General features: G+C 37.4%; 1 pseudogene; it reads right to left on the reverse strand.

The window, feature by feature from the left end:
- Window positions 1-786: 786 nt before the first annotated feature.
- Window positions 787-12013, reverse strand: LOC103886922 (annotated as a pseudogene).
- Between the last annotated feature and the right edge of the window lie 392 nt (window positions 12014-12405).

Raw genomic sequence — 12405 nt, forward strand, 5'->3', positions numbered from 1 at the left:
GAAGCACCCAGGCCACATCTTGAACACTTCTGCTTAGAAATTGTTTCCATCAGGTACCCTAAGTCTTCACTCTTAAGTTTAAACTTCCACAGATCTCTTGTACATGGGCAGAATACAGCCAATCTCTTTGCTAATGCATAGCATGGGTGATCTTTGCTCCTGTTCCCAGTAAATTCCTCTTTTCCATCTGAGGCCTTGGCAGCCTGGCCTTCACTGTCTATGGCACTATCAGCATTTTGGTCATAACCATTTAACCAGTCTCTAAGAAATTCCAAACTTGCCCTTACCTTCTTTTCTTCTGAGTCTTCCAAACTCTTTCAACCTCTCCCTGTTACCAGTTCCAAAGCTGCTTCCACATTTTCAGGTATCTTTAAAGTGATGCCTCTCCCAGTACCAATTTTCTGTTCTAGGCCATTCTTTCATTGCTATAAAGGAATGCCTGAGGCTGAGTAATTTATAAAGTAAAGAAGTTTTTTTGGTTCATGGTTTTTCAGGCTGTACAAGCGTGGTGCCAGCATCTGCTCAGCTTCTGGGAAGGCCTTGGGGAGCTTTTATTCATGGTGGAGTGTAAAGTGGAAGCAGGCACGTCATATGGCCAGAGCAGGAGCGAGAGGGAGTGGGAGGTGACACTTTAAAACAACCAAATCTCATGAAAATCCACTCAACACTGTGAGAACAGCACCAAGCCATAGGGGTTCTTCCCTTAAGACCTAAATGCTTCCCACTAGGTCCCACCTCCAACACTAGATTTGGGCAGGGATAAATATCCAAATTATACCAAGAATCTTTTTTTTTTTTTTTTTTTGCAGTTTTGCAAAGAAAAACTGCAAAGATTTTATGGCCACGTTTAAATTGCCACAGACACTTTATACTCAAAATGCCCCTAACTGATTTGCTAAATTTTCTGTTTAAATTCACATGGTCTCCCCAGCCAGAAATCCAACAGCAATTATTGACAACCCTCCTTTACTCACCAAGTGAAATTGGTCTCCAGATTCTGTCAATTCTGTCATTATACGTTCTCTTGAATCTGTTGTTTCCTCTCCATCCCCTTACCTTCATAATGTCTTGCATGCAGCTTCAAACTAAAACTCCAATTTGGCCTCTGTAATTATTCTCAATATTGGTGTTACAGTGATCGTTCTAAAGGGCAAAATGATCATAATACATTGTAGTGAAAACATACCTTTTTTTTAGAAAATTATTTTTGTTGTCTAGCATCTTAACCTCATTCCCTGGTTGACTTATTTTGCCTCTTGTTTTTGAAGGTAAAAAGAATTGTCACTGTTTTTTCAGTCTCTTGCAGCTGAGGTGCATAACATGTGCTAGCCCAATCAGACATGCCTGCTATAGATTTAGAATCCAAAGCAAAAAGTGGCAGCAATATCCAGTCTCCAAGGTAATAGTGTCAGGAGTGGCCTCCAGAGTCTAGTGCTGGAGGCAGCACTGGTGGTAGTTCCAGTGTCCAGAGGTCAGATGTAGAGCTTCAGTCTCTTGCCCAACTAGTTTTATGTCATGATCCAGCTGCCTTTTGTTCCTGGCTATTTTCTGAGCCCGGTTCTCTGACTTGTAGATGAATCTGTGTGCCACCCAATAGCTTTTCAATATATTGTTTTCCTTTTCTTCTTAATTTGACCAGAGTATTTCTGCTGCTTGCAACTCAGAACTCTGCCTCATACATTCTTGCTTCAAAATTTTTAATGGATCCTTCCCGAACTAATATTCAGAAAACATTTTTGAATGAATTATTGAACTTCGTTTCTGACTTCCAGTAGTGTGCAATTTATGGAGGGAGGAGACACTCATACAAATGAAAAAAAAATCCATAATGTTATTGTCAGTATTTTAGAGTTGGATAAATCATAATGGCTAGATGTAGTGCTCTTTGGGCAGATATGCTATGTTGTTGCTGTTAGAGAAGTACCATTGTGGGCTAGGCCCTTAGGACTAGCATTTAAGAAATTTCTGGGACATATAAAACAAGTTCAGTTTTAAGAGAAATACAGTAATTTCCACTCTTACTAATAAAATGTTGTACAGAAAGTATCATTTAATCAGTTAAGCATGATCACAATATGGAACAATGGCAAAGGAAACAATGCAGGCGGTGCCACTTTCTATTCTAAATCACAACAGATTTATGCTGACCTAATCATGTAGGCACTATTTGGGTAGAGCTGGCTTATTAATGACCAACAGGCATTCATAATTCCAGATGGAATTATGAGATTTCTAGAGACTTGCAGAAATGTCATTCTATTTCAGCTGATTCATGTTGAGCTAGGTCTTCATTCGTTGAAAGCACAAAGACATACACTATTTACTGCTAAATGAATGCAACAAGAAGCAAGTATAATAGTGGTTTAGATAACTTGTATAGATAATATCTTAATTTCATATTAATATTTCTTGTCCATTTATTATACTTTTGAATACATATACTGGCAATATTTTGTGAACCAGAGAGAACAAAGAAAATCTATTAGAGAGGTGAGACTTGAGTTGGGTTGTGAAACATGGCAAAGATTTAAATATTGTGAATATATAGAGAGACTAAGGAGGTCATTAACAAGTGGAGAGTGAACTGGACAAGAAGTATGGAGGTGGAACTATGATTGACATGCTAGGATGGCAGTAAAATTCCAGCTTAGTTCACAAGGATTAAAATAATGCAGTAGTTGGAGAAGGGGTTGGGAAAGGTAAAATTAAGGATAAAGAATTGCCATTGAAAATTTGTCAGTGAAGGAAGAAGAATGTAATGTCTAGAAGGATAAATTTGACAGTTGTGTGCAATGACAGATGGAAGGTCATGAACTAATATTATTTTATTAGTGTTGGAGGTCAAGAAGAATAAATGTAGTGGTTACTATTATCACCTCAGGGGGTTATTGTAATGATCACTTCACAAGCAAGTGGTTGTGAATCAGGTAATAGAAATGAATAGAAATAGAAGATTTTAAAGACATTGTGAAGCATAAATTCACAGAATTTAACAATAAGAAGCCAATGGAAAATAAGTGAAGAGTTGGAGAATTAGTTTGATGGTTTATCACTGGGGAGAAGAAGAGTCCCACTAATAGATATGAAGTCAGAAGAGGACAATCAATTTTGAAGACAAGAAGACAAATCCAGTTGCAGCTATGTTGACTTTGAGCACCCACATGGAAACGCTCAAGTGCCATTTGTGTATTGTACCTTAGGAGAGACATTCAGGGCTGGAAAAAAAAAAGATTTGAAAACCATCCTCATAGAGAAGATGAGTTGATATGGGATGAATGAACCAAGAGAATAAAAAGTAGATCTCTTGGAAAGGACCAATCATAAGAGATAAAAGGAGAAAGAAAGCAGAAGAGATTGAGAAAGAGCTCTCTGAAAAGATGGTGGAAAAGTGAAAATAAAACCCGGATTTGAAGGGCTGCGGAGAGGTAGGTTAATAATATCAAGTGCTATTCCAGCATGTAAGCATCCTTGGAATTATTGCATTTATATCTGTATTAATTTATATCTATTGGTACATAACAAAATATTTAAAAGCAAAAATACACATTTACCATATCACGCAGTTTCTGTGGATTAGGAATTCAGGAGTGGCTTAGTTGCATGATTTTGGTTTAGGGTATCTGGTGAGTTTGCAATTAAGATGGCGGCTGAAGCTGCAGTTATTTGAAGGATTGTCCAGGGCTGAAGGTTTTGCTTCTAAGATGACTCACTCCATATGTGTAGAAAGTTCGTGTCAGCTGTTGGCAGAAAGCAGTTTCTCTTCATATGTGCCTTTCCATAGGCTACTTAAGTGTCCATGCAGCATGACAGCAGGAGTCTTTCAGAGTAACAGGAGAGAGAAACCAGGAGAAAAGTGATAGTATCTTTTATGACCTAGCGTCAGAAGTCCCACTCCCATCATTTTTGCAATATCCTACTGGATGGATAAGCACAGGGTATAACCTCAATGAAATGTTGTCCATTTTGAGGATACTATAAATTTTATCATCCATACTGGACCAGAACACATACTATTCTCTTGCAGAACTGGTGAAAGGTTACCATCATTAATTAAGGGGTAGAACTAGATGTTGGTATCTGACCCCACTGTGTATATAGTCTTAGTAGTATGTGATATATAAAAACAAAGAGTAAAATATATATGATTCTTATCTCAATGAGGTTAGTCAGGTCTATTCAATATGGGAGGGGACTACACAAGGGTATGAAAACCAGGAGGTCAGGATCACTGGGTGCCATCTTGGAGGCTGGCTACACAACATGCTTCTTCCTGTTACCAATCAGGAACTTAGAAATATTTAGGCTTTTCTCTAAAACTATTGACTTCTGGCAAATCAAATTGATGGAAGACTTTTGGAAATAATGAGACTAATATATTTTTTATAATGAATTCTTTTCTTCTTTCCAGTCCATTAGACTTCATTGTCAATACATGTGCTGGAACTTGTAACTTGGATTACAGTATTATGAAATAATTGGTGAAATCCACCAAGGTCAGTAACCACACGCTAAAATTGTCCTTCCTAATGAGACATTTAATGTAAAGCAGATGGATTAGTGATGTTTTCAGGCTCATTTGTTGAGTATTAATGCTTGCTTTCCTTGTCTTCCTAACAGTGTGAATGTAATCTGCTTTAAAACTGCATTGATTTTTTATTATAATTTTATATTTAACCTTTTATAATTTGTAAAGTTTCTTCCCATATGATTAGTAGGTAAGGTCTCCATTAATTAGTTAACAAATCAATTGAACTAATATTTAGTGAAAACACAGATGGCATTTTCAAAATAGTCCATGGTTCTCAAATTTGAATGTGCAGAGGAATCGTCCAAAAAGTTTATTTACAAATATAGTTGTCAGGGCCCCACCCTTAGAAACTAATTCATTAGGTCTGACATTGGACCTTGGAATGAGAATTTCAAACAAGTAGTCAAGATGATTCTGAAACAGGTGAGCTACAAGATGACAGAGAGCTGCATTATCATGCAAAACCTTCGTTAACTTATACTGTTAATATCTAACATCTTGCAGAACAAATTAATAGAATGAAAGACTCCTGAGAAAAGGAGCTATCAAACATTAGTTCATAAAGGATATTCTTTAAGCAAATAGATAAGACTTGAACTTTCTGTGGTTAGTAGTAAAGGCCTGAAGAAAGAAGAGATAGTATGCAAAACAGCAAGGTACAGAGATAATAATAGCATTTCCTTCCTCTTGTCAGGATTAAGAGATTTAACGTGAATAGAGTGCCATAACAGTAATAGGCACAGGGTATAACCTCAATAAGATGTTGTTGATTATGAGGATACTATAAATGTTATCATTCAGACTGGACCAGAACACACACTATTCTCTTGCAAAACTGGTGAAAGGTTACCATCATTAATTAATGAGTAGAACTAAATATTGATATACGACCCTACTGTGTATATAGTCTTAGTAGTTTGCTATATATAAAAACAAAGAGTAAAATGTGTATGATTCTTATCTCAATGAGTTCAGACAGTCTCAAATAGTATCTAGATGCTGCAAGTTAAAAAACACAAACAAAAAAACCCAAAAAAGCCTTCTGTGTTAGTTTCCTGGTGTTGCTGTCAAAAAGTACCTATAAACGGAGTAGCGTAAACAACAGAATTTAATTTTCTCCCAATTCTGGAGGCCAGAAGTTTGAGATCAAGGTGTCAGCAGAATATGTTCTTTCTGAAGGCCATGAGGGAGACACCTGTTCTAGATCTCCCTTTGGCTTGCATATGGCTGTCTTCTACCTGTATCTTCACATTGTCTTCCTTCTATACCAGTTTGAATCCTAATATCCTCTTCTTATAAGGACACTGGTCATATTAGATTAGGATGCACCTGAATGACTTCATTTTTACCTAGATTACCTCTGTTAATATCCTACCTCTAAATAAGGTCTGATGTAATGGGGATTAGGACTTCAACATGTGAATTTTGGAAGGGACATGCTTGAACTCATAAGAACCTCTTTCGAGTCTCTTTGCAAAGCCACATTTTTTTTGTTTTTTTGTTATTTAGTTTTTATTTCATAATCATAAACTTAACTCAACTCTGCAATCCAGCTAGGCATGGGAGGGAACAAGGAAAACATGGAACCCAAAGGGAACTGCAGCGAGAGCACAAAGATTCTAGGATACTGCGAGCAAATGGGGTGGAGGGGTGCTTCCTGAGCTGCAGAAGGAATGGTCTGGTGGTTAAGATGAAACACAAGTCAAACTTATTTGAGTTGTCCACAGTCAGCAATGGTGATCTTCTTGCTGGTCTTGCCATTCCTGGACCCAAAGCGCTCCATGGCCTCCACAATATTCATGCCTTCTTTCACTTTGCCAAAGACCACATGCTTTCCATCCAACCACTCAGTCTTGGCAGTGCAGATGAAAAACTGGGAACCATTTGTGTTGGGTCCGGCATTTGCCATGAACAAGATGCCAGGACCTGTATGCTTTAGGATGAAGTTCTCATCTTCAAATTTCTCCCCATAGATGGACTTGCCACCAATGCCATTATGGCGTGTGAAGTCACCACCCTGGAATAATTCTGTGAAAGCAGGAAGCCTTATAACCAAATCCTTTCTCTCCAGTGCTCAGAGCACGAAAATTTTCTGCTGTCTTTGGAAACTTGTCTGCAAACAGCTCGAAGGAGACACGGCCCAAGGGCTGGCTGTCGATGGCAATGTTGAAGAACACGGTTGGGTTGACCATGGCTAATAGTACAGGGTTTTCCTCGGCGGTGGTGTCTGCAAAGCTGCAAAACCACATTTTATTTGGGATTGGGATTCAGAATCTGTAGTAAGTAGTTTAGACTATGATACACACACACACACACACACACACACACACACAGAGGCAGGATGGGCAAAGATCACTCTTCCCATAGACTGCTTTTGCAATAAAACTTTTTCATGGTGGGAGGAGTATGGTGGAATTGGGATTGTGAGCAGTATAAAAGGGTGAAACACCTTGTTTTTGCCCTTGAGGAGCTTATACTCAGAGGGCACCTAAAAAATACATGTGTGGGAAAACATGAAATAACAGGGCACAAATGTCTGCTGGTTGAGTTGAATTTAGCTTAGAATGTGACCAAACTGAATGAATAATTATTTGGGTGGTTCAGAGGAGATGCTCAACAGATGGTATCCACTCTCACTTTAATACTATGCTAACCTGGTGTTCTTCCGGAAAGACTTTACATGAAACAAGTAAGAGTGGGCTATAAGCAAAGAGAAATGGCCTAGTACAGTAAAACTAATAGAGCATGTTTGTCTGGTATTGGTTATTTTGTTTATAATCTTGAGCAGTAGCAACTAAGTGCTTAATCAACTTTACTTTTAAAGTAAATAACATTATAAAGCTTTCCCTCATTATTTTCTTCATTTCTAACTTTTTATCTCATTAAATATTGTCATATTATTATACATGATTTTGTAAATCCTCTCTATCTTTTGGAACAAGATGGGATATAAATACAGTAAAGCGTTCTGAAGGGACTGATTTATTTTGTTTGCCACAGAAAAATACTTTGTATGTCAAGCCAGCTTTCAAAAGCTTGAAACTGTAAATAGGAAATATAAGCAAAGGAAAGGTCAAATAATGGGTAAAACTAAATCATGTAATTTAGATAGGATTCTCTTTTTTTATAAGGGAGTGAAATTGTGTCAATTTAGCCAATTGTAGATTTAATAAGAGAAAAGGTCTCAGATCCATAGCTGCATGTAATAAACTAAAACAGAAGCTAATAACGTGATTTATGGGATTCCTCTTGATCCTGACATTTCATTATTTTTATACAGAAATAGCATTTCAAGTACAGGTTTTTAGCATTTTGTTTCCTCATCTTGTTCTCAAATATATATACTGAAAACCATCTTGTTTTATAATTTTCTGACTTCCATCGGGAAAATAGTTGTACCATAAATAAAATTCTTGATCTATTTTCAATTGTGTTTCTCTACAAATCTTTTTTAAGGTCTGGGGGAAAGTGGTGCAAATATGAAACCCAGGACTTAAAGCTACTTCTTACAAATTGTACACACGCAGACACACACACACATAAACCATTTCACTAAATTGGTACATGCAGTTTTAAAAGAGATAACAGAATTAAAGTGATATGGATTTATGCTTCGTTTTCAACTGAGTTTTTATTTGTGTCTAGAAAATTCAATTGTATTTTGAACCAATACAATAACTTAACTAGAGAACAAAGTGTCACTTGTAGCAGAACACTTTTATTAACAGGGTTTTTCTTCATTGACTAATTAGTTTTTTGCTTAATGTAGGATCTCATCATAAGTGATACAAGGCATAGAATTTTTTAAAAGATGACGAATTTTGTGTGTGTGTGTGTGTGGCAAAAATCTCTGGTTTGTGTATTATGTCTTGGCTAAAAACTCATCATATGCTCTGACTCCTAGTCTGCTACTTCAGGGTAGTCGCTGTAGTCAGCTGGACCTGGGCTTAAATCTCTGCTTTGACATGGAGTTAGAAGGGGGTACTTTTATCTTTTTAAGACTTATTTTCCCCATCTGTAAAATGGAGATAACAATCTCCATTTTATAGGATTTAGGCATTACTGCTCATAGCATTTACTTTCTGAAAACAGTTCAAGGGTTAATTGATTGATTGAAATTGAAGTTTAAAAAATAAGAATAATAAAATATTAGACTTGGAGGGAACATGCACACTAGATAGGCCAATTGCCCACTCCAAGCAAGCAGCCCTTACTTTGTAGCCTGTGCTTGAACACTGTGGAAGGGCATTCACCATCTGCCAGTGTAGTTGGCTTTACTATGAACTATCTTAGTTACTCCCCAGATTTTTCTGTGTCACTGTGTGCATAAACTATTGACACGCTGCTTCAAAACTAAGAGTAGAAAAGGAGATAACCTTATTGCAACACATGGCTTGTGGACTTCACACTTGCAATGATATGGCTCACATAGCAAGGATAATATAGCAGCAGCGCCATAATATCTAAATAAATATTGCATGCCTGGGAGCACATCCTTTAGAAAACAGATGGTTCTTTGTTGAAAATAAAATATGATTATGGTGTTTGCATGCAAGAAATCTTATACTGTCTAATTATAAGAATCAGACTAGTTGTAGCTGTTGGCATACAAAGTTTCTTCAGATCAGTAGAAAAATGTTCTACTCTTGACTATACAATTGAGAATAATGAGATACAGATGAAATATCTCTTTAATGAATACCATTATGATGTCTAGATCTATGTAATAAACTAGTGCAGGTACAGACTAGTTTCAATATACACTATTGGAACCAAAAAGCATAATTGATGCTATGTTCACCAGTCCCTGTCTATTTAGGAGTTTGTGTCCATAAATGTTGCTTTGACATTTACCATTGCATTATAGCTGAACTTTAATGCAACGGGACATTTCTATAAAGTGTGAGAGGTTTGCATGAAGAATGACTACCTTTGTAGAGAGAGGAGAGAGAGGATGAGGATCAGGTGGATTAGCAAAATCATGGAGGAGAAGAAAAGGGAAAGTGGTATCTTTAGTTGATAAATTAGAATACAATATCCTCTAACTCAGTGGCTCTCAACTGGATGACTTTTGTCTCATTTGGAAATATCTAGAGATATTTTTGATTGTCACAACTGTGATACTACTGGCATCTGTTGAGTAGAGGCCAGAGATGCTGCCAGACATCCTACAATGCACAGGACAGTCCCCACAAAAAGAATTGTTTTGGCCGGGCACAGTGGTGTACGCCTGTAATCTCAGCACTTTGGGAGGCTGAGGTGGGTGGATCACCTGAGGTCAAGAGTTGGAGACCAGCCTGGCCAACATGGTGAAACCTTGTATCTACTAAAAATATAAAAATTAACTGGGCGTAGTGGTGTGTGCCTGTGTTCCCAGCTACTTGAGAGGCTGAGGCAGGAGGATAGCTTGAACCTGGGAGGTAGAGGTTACAGTGAGATCACGCCATTGCACTACAGCCTGGGTGACAGAGCAAGACTCTCTTAAAAAAAAAAAAAATTGTTTGGTTCAAAATGTCAATAGTGCCAAGACTGAGAACCCTGGAACCTGAGAGCCTGAACCACATCCCACTATGTGCATTTTATCAATAGATACCTATAAAAGTGGACTTATAATATAATACAGCAATTTTATATCGATCCCATCAGCTTTATTTCTTACAGAATTCTACCCAAATTCTATCATTGGAAAGATGCATTCCCACTCACTTTGGAAGCTAAAAAACTTGATCTCATGGAGACACAGTAGAATGATAGTTACCAGAGGCTGGGAAGGATGTGAGTGTGTGTGGAGGGGGAGATGAAGAGAGATTGCTTAATGGCATATAATTAGAAGAAATAAGTTCTAATGTTCAATGGTAGATTAGGGTGACTAAAGTTATCAACAATGTATTGTACATTTCAAATAGCCAGAAGTGAAGACTTTAAATGTCGTCAATATATAGAAATGATAAATACTTATGGTGATGATTATCCTAAATACACTGACTTGATCATTGCACATTCTCTACATTTAAGAAACTATCACATGTACTACATAAATATGTACAAATATAGTGTATCAATTAAAAATTAAAAATTTCTTTAAAAATTAAAAGAAGAAACAGCTAACGAAAATAAATAAATAAAACTTAAGGTAGATTAAATCTTCAAAACACTCACCAACTTCACCTATCTCTTTGGATTACTGGGCTTTTATTCTTTTGAACAATGAAGACTTCCCTTATATTATAATAACTTAAAAATGTACCTAAAGTTATTTTTTACTGCCTTTCCAGGAGAGGGTGTTCATTTTATCAGTTCACTTGGGTCATTCTACTGCAGGTTGGGGAAGTTGTCTCTTCCTTGAGTGAAGATAGCTAATGATGTTTAGATTCTCTTTGATCATCTTTACTGTCTACATGAGACTGGATAAAATTCTGACCCCTAAAAGTCAGGAAACAACAGGTGCTGGAGAGGATGTGGAAAAATAGGAACACTTTTACACCATTGGTGGGAGTGTAAATTAGTTCAACCACTGTGGAAGAGAGTGTGGCGATTCCTCAAGGTTCTAGAACTAGAAATACCTTTTGACCCAGCCATCCCATTACTGGGCATATACCCAAACGAGTATAAATCATGCTGCTATAAAGACGCATGCACACGTATGTTTATTGCAGCACTATTCACAATAGCAAAGACTTGGAACCAACCCAAATGTCCATCAATGATAGACTGGATTAAGAAAATATGGCACATATTCACCATGGAATACTATGCAGCCATAAAAAAGGATGAGTTCATGTTCTTTGTAGGGACATGGATGAAGCTGGAAGCCATCATTCTGAGCAAACTGTCACAAGGACAGAAAACCAAATGCCGCATGTTCTCACTCATAGGTGGGAATTGAACAATGAGAACACTTGGACACACGGTGGGGAACATCAGAACTGGGGCCTGTTGTGGGGTGGGGGGAGGGAGGAGAGATAGCATTAGGAGATATACCTAATGTAAATGGCGAGTTAATGGGTGTAGCACACCAACATGGCAATGTATACATATGTAACAAACCTGCACTTTGTGCACGTGTACTCTAGAACTTAAAGTATAATAAAAATCAATCAATCAATCAATCAGTCAATCAATCAATCTGACCCCTGCAGTTCTAACATTTCCATGTACATTATCCCTATTCAAATTTCAGAGTCTGGTAGACATTCATCTGATTTGGCACTGATAGACCAAGGTTCTGTAGCCACCCTAGGAAACAATTCCATGAAATAGGAGTGACAATCATATGTTCACATTGGTAAACACTCTGCATTTCCAAACTAATGATAGGAAATGTTATTCTCTGAATGTTACATGCAAATAAGATTTTTACAGTAATAAAATCTATACCAAAGAAATAGCGACCTCAGAGCTGTCTTCCTCCAAATACAGTAAAAGAGCAAAAATATGCAGAAACCAAATCTGTAAATACCTTAAGCCCATTTACATTCCTCCGGATTCCACAGATTGCCCTGGGCAATCGCAGCGTTGAAGAGGAAAGACTTTCCCTTTACTCTCTGAGGGTTTGATAATTGAGTCTATAAAATAAACTGACAGTAGCCAGATTAGCAGGAGAAGAAGTATTCAAATTTATTACATGCATGGGGGTGTCACACGAAGGAAAAGTAAATACTCCAAAAAAACCTTATAGAGAAGCTTATATACTCTCTTCATTGGAAAAAGGGGAGGGGGGATGTAGACAACTTAGGGGACAGTAAATGCTTTGGGGACAAGATAAATAGGTCCTCAGAAGAAAAGGTAACAACAGTCTGTCTCTCTGGCCGTGGGATTATCCAGTTTTCTCATCTGCAACTCAAGTTTAAGCTTCTCTGGTTGATGAGATTTCTGGG

Source organism: Papio anubis, chromosome 8 (assembly GCF_008728515.1).
Source record: "Papio anubis isolate 15944 chromosome 8, Panubis1.0, whole genome shotgun sequence".
Classification (NCBI taxonomy): domain Eukaryota; kingdom Metazoa; phylum Chordata; class Mammalia; order Primates; family Cercopithecidae; genus Papio; species Papio anubis.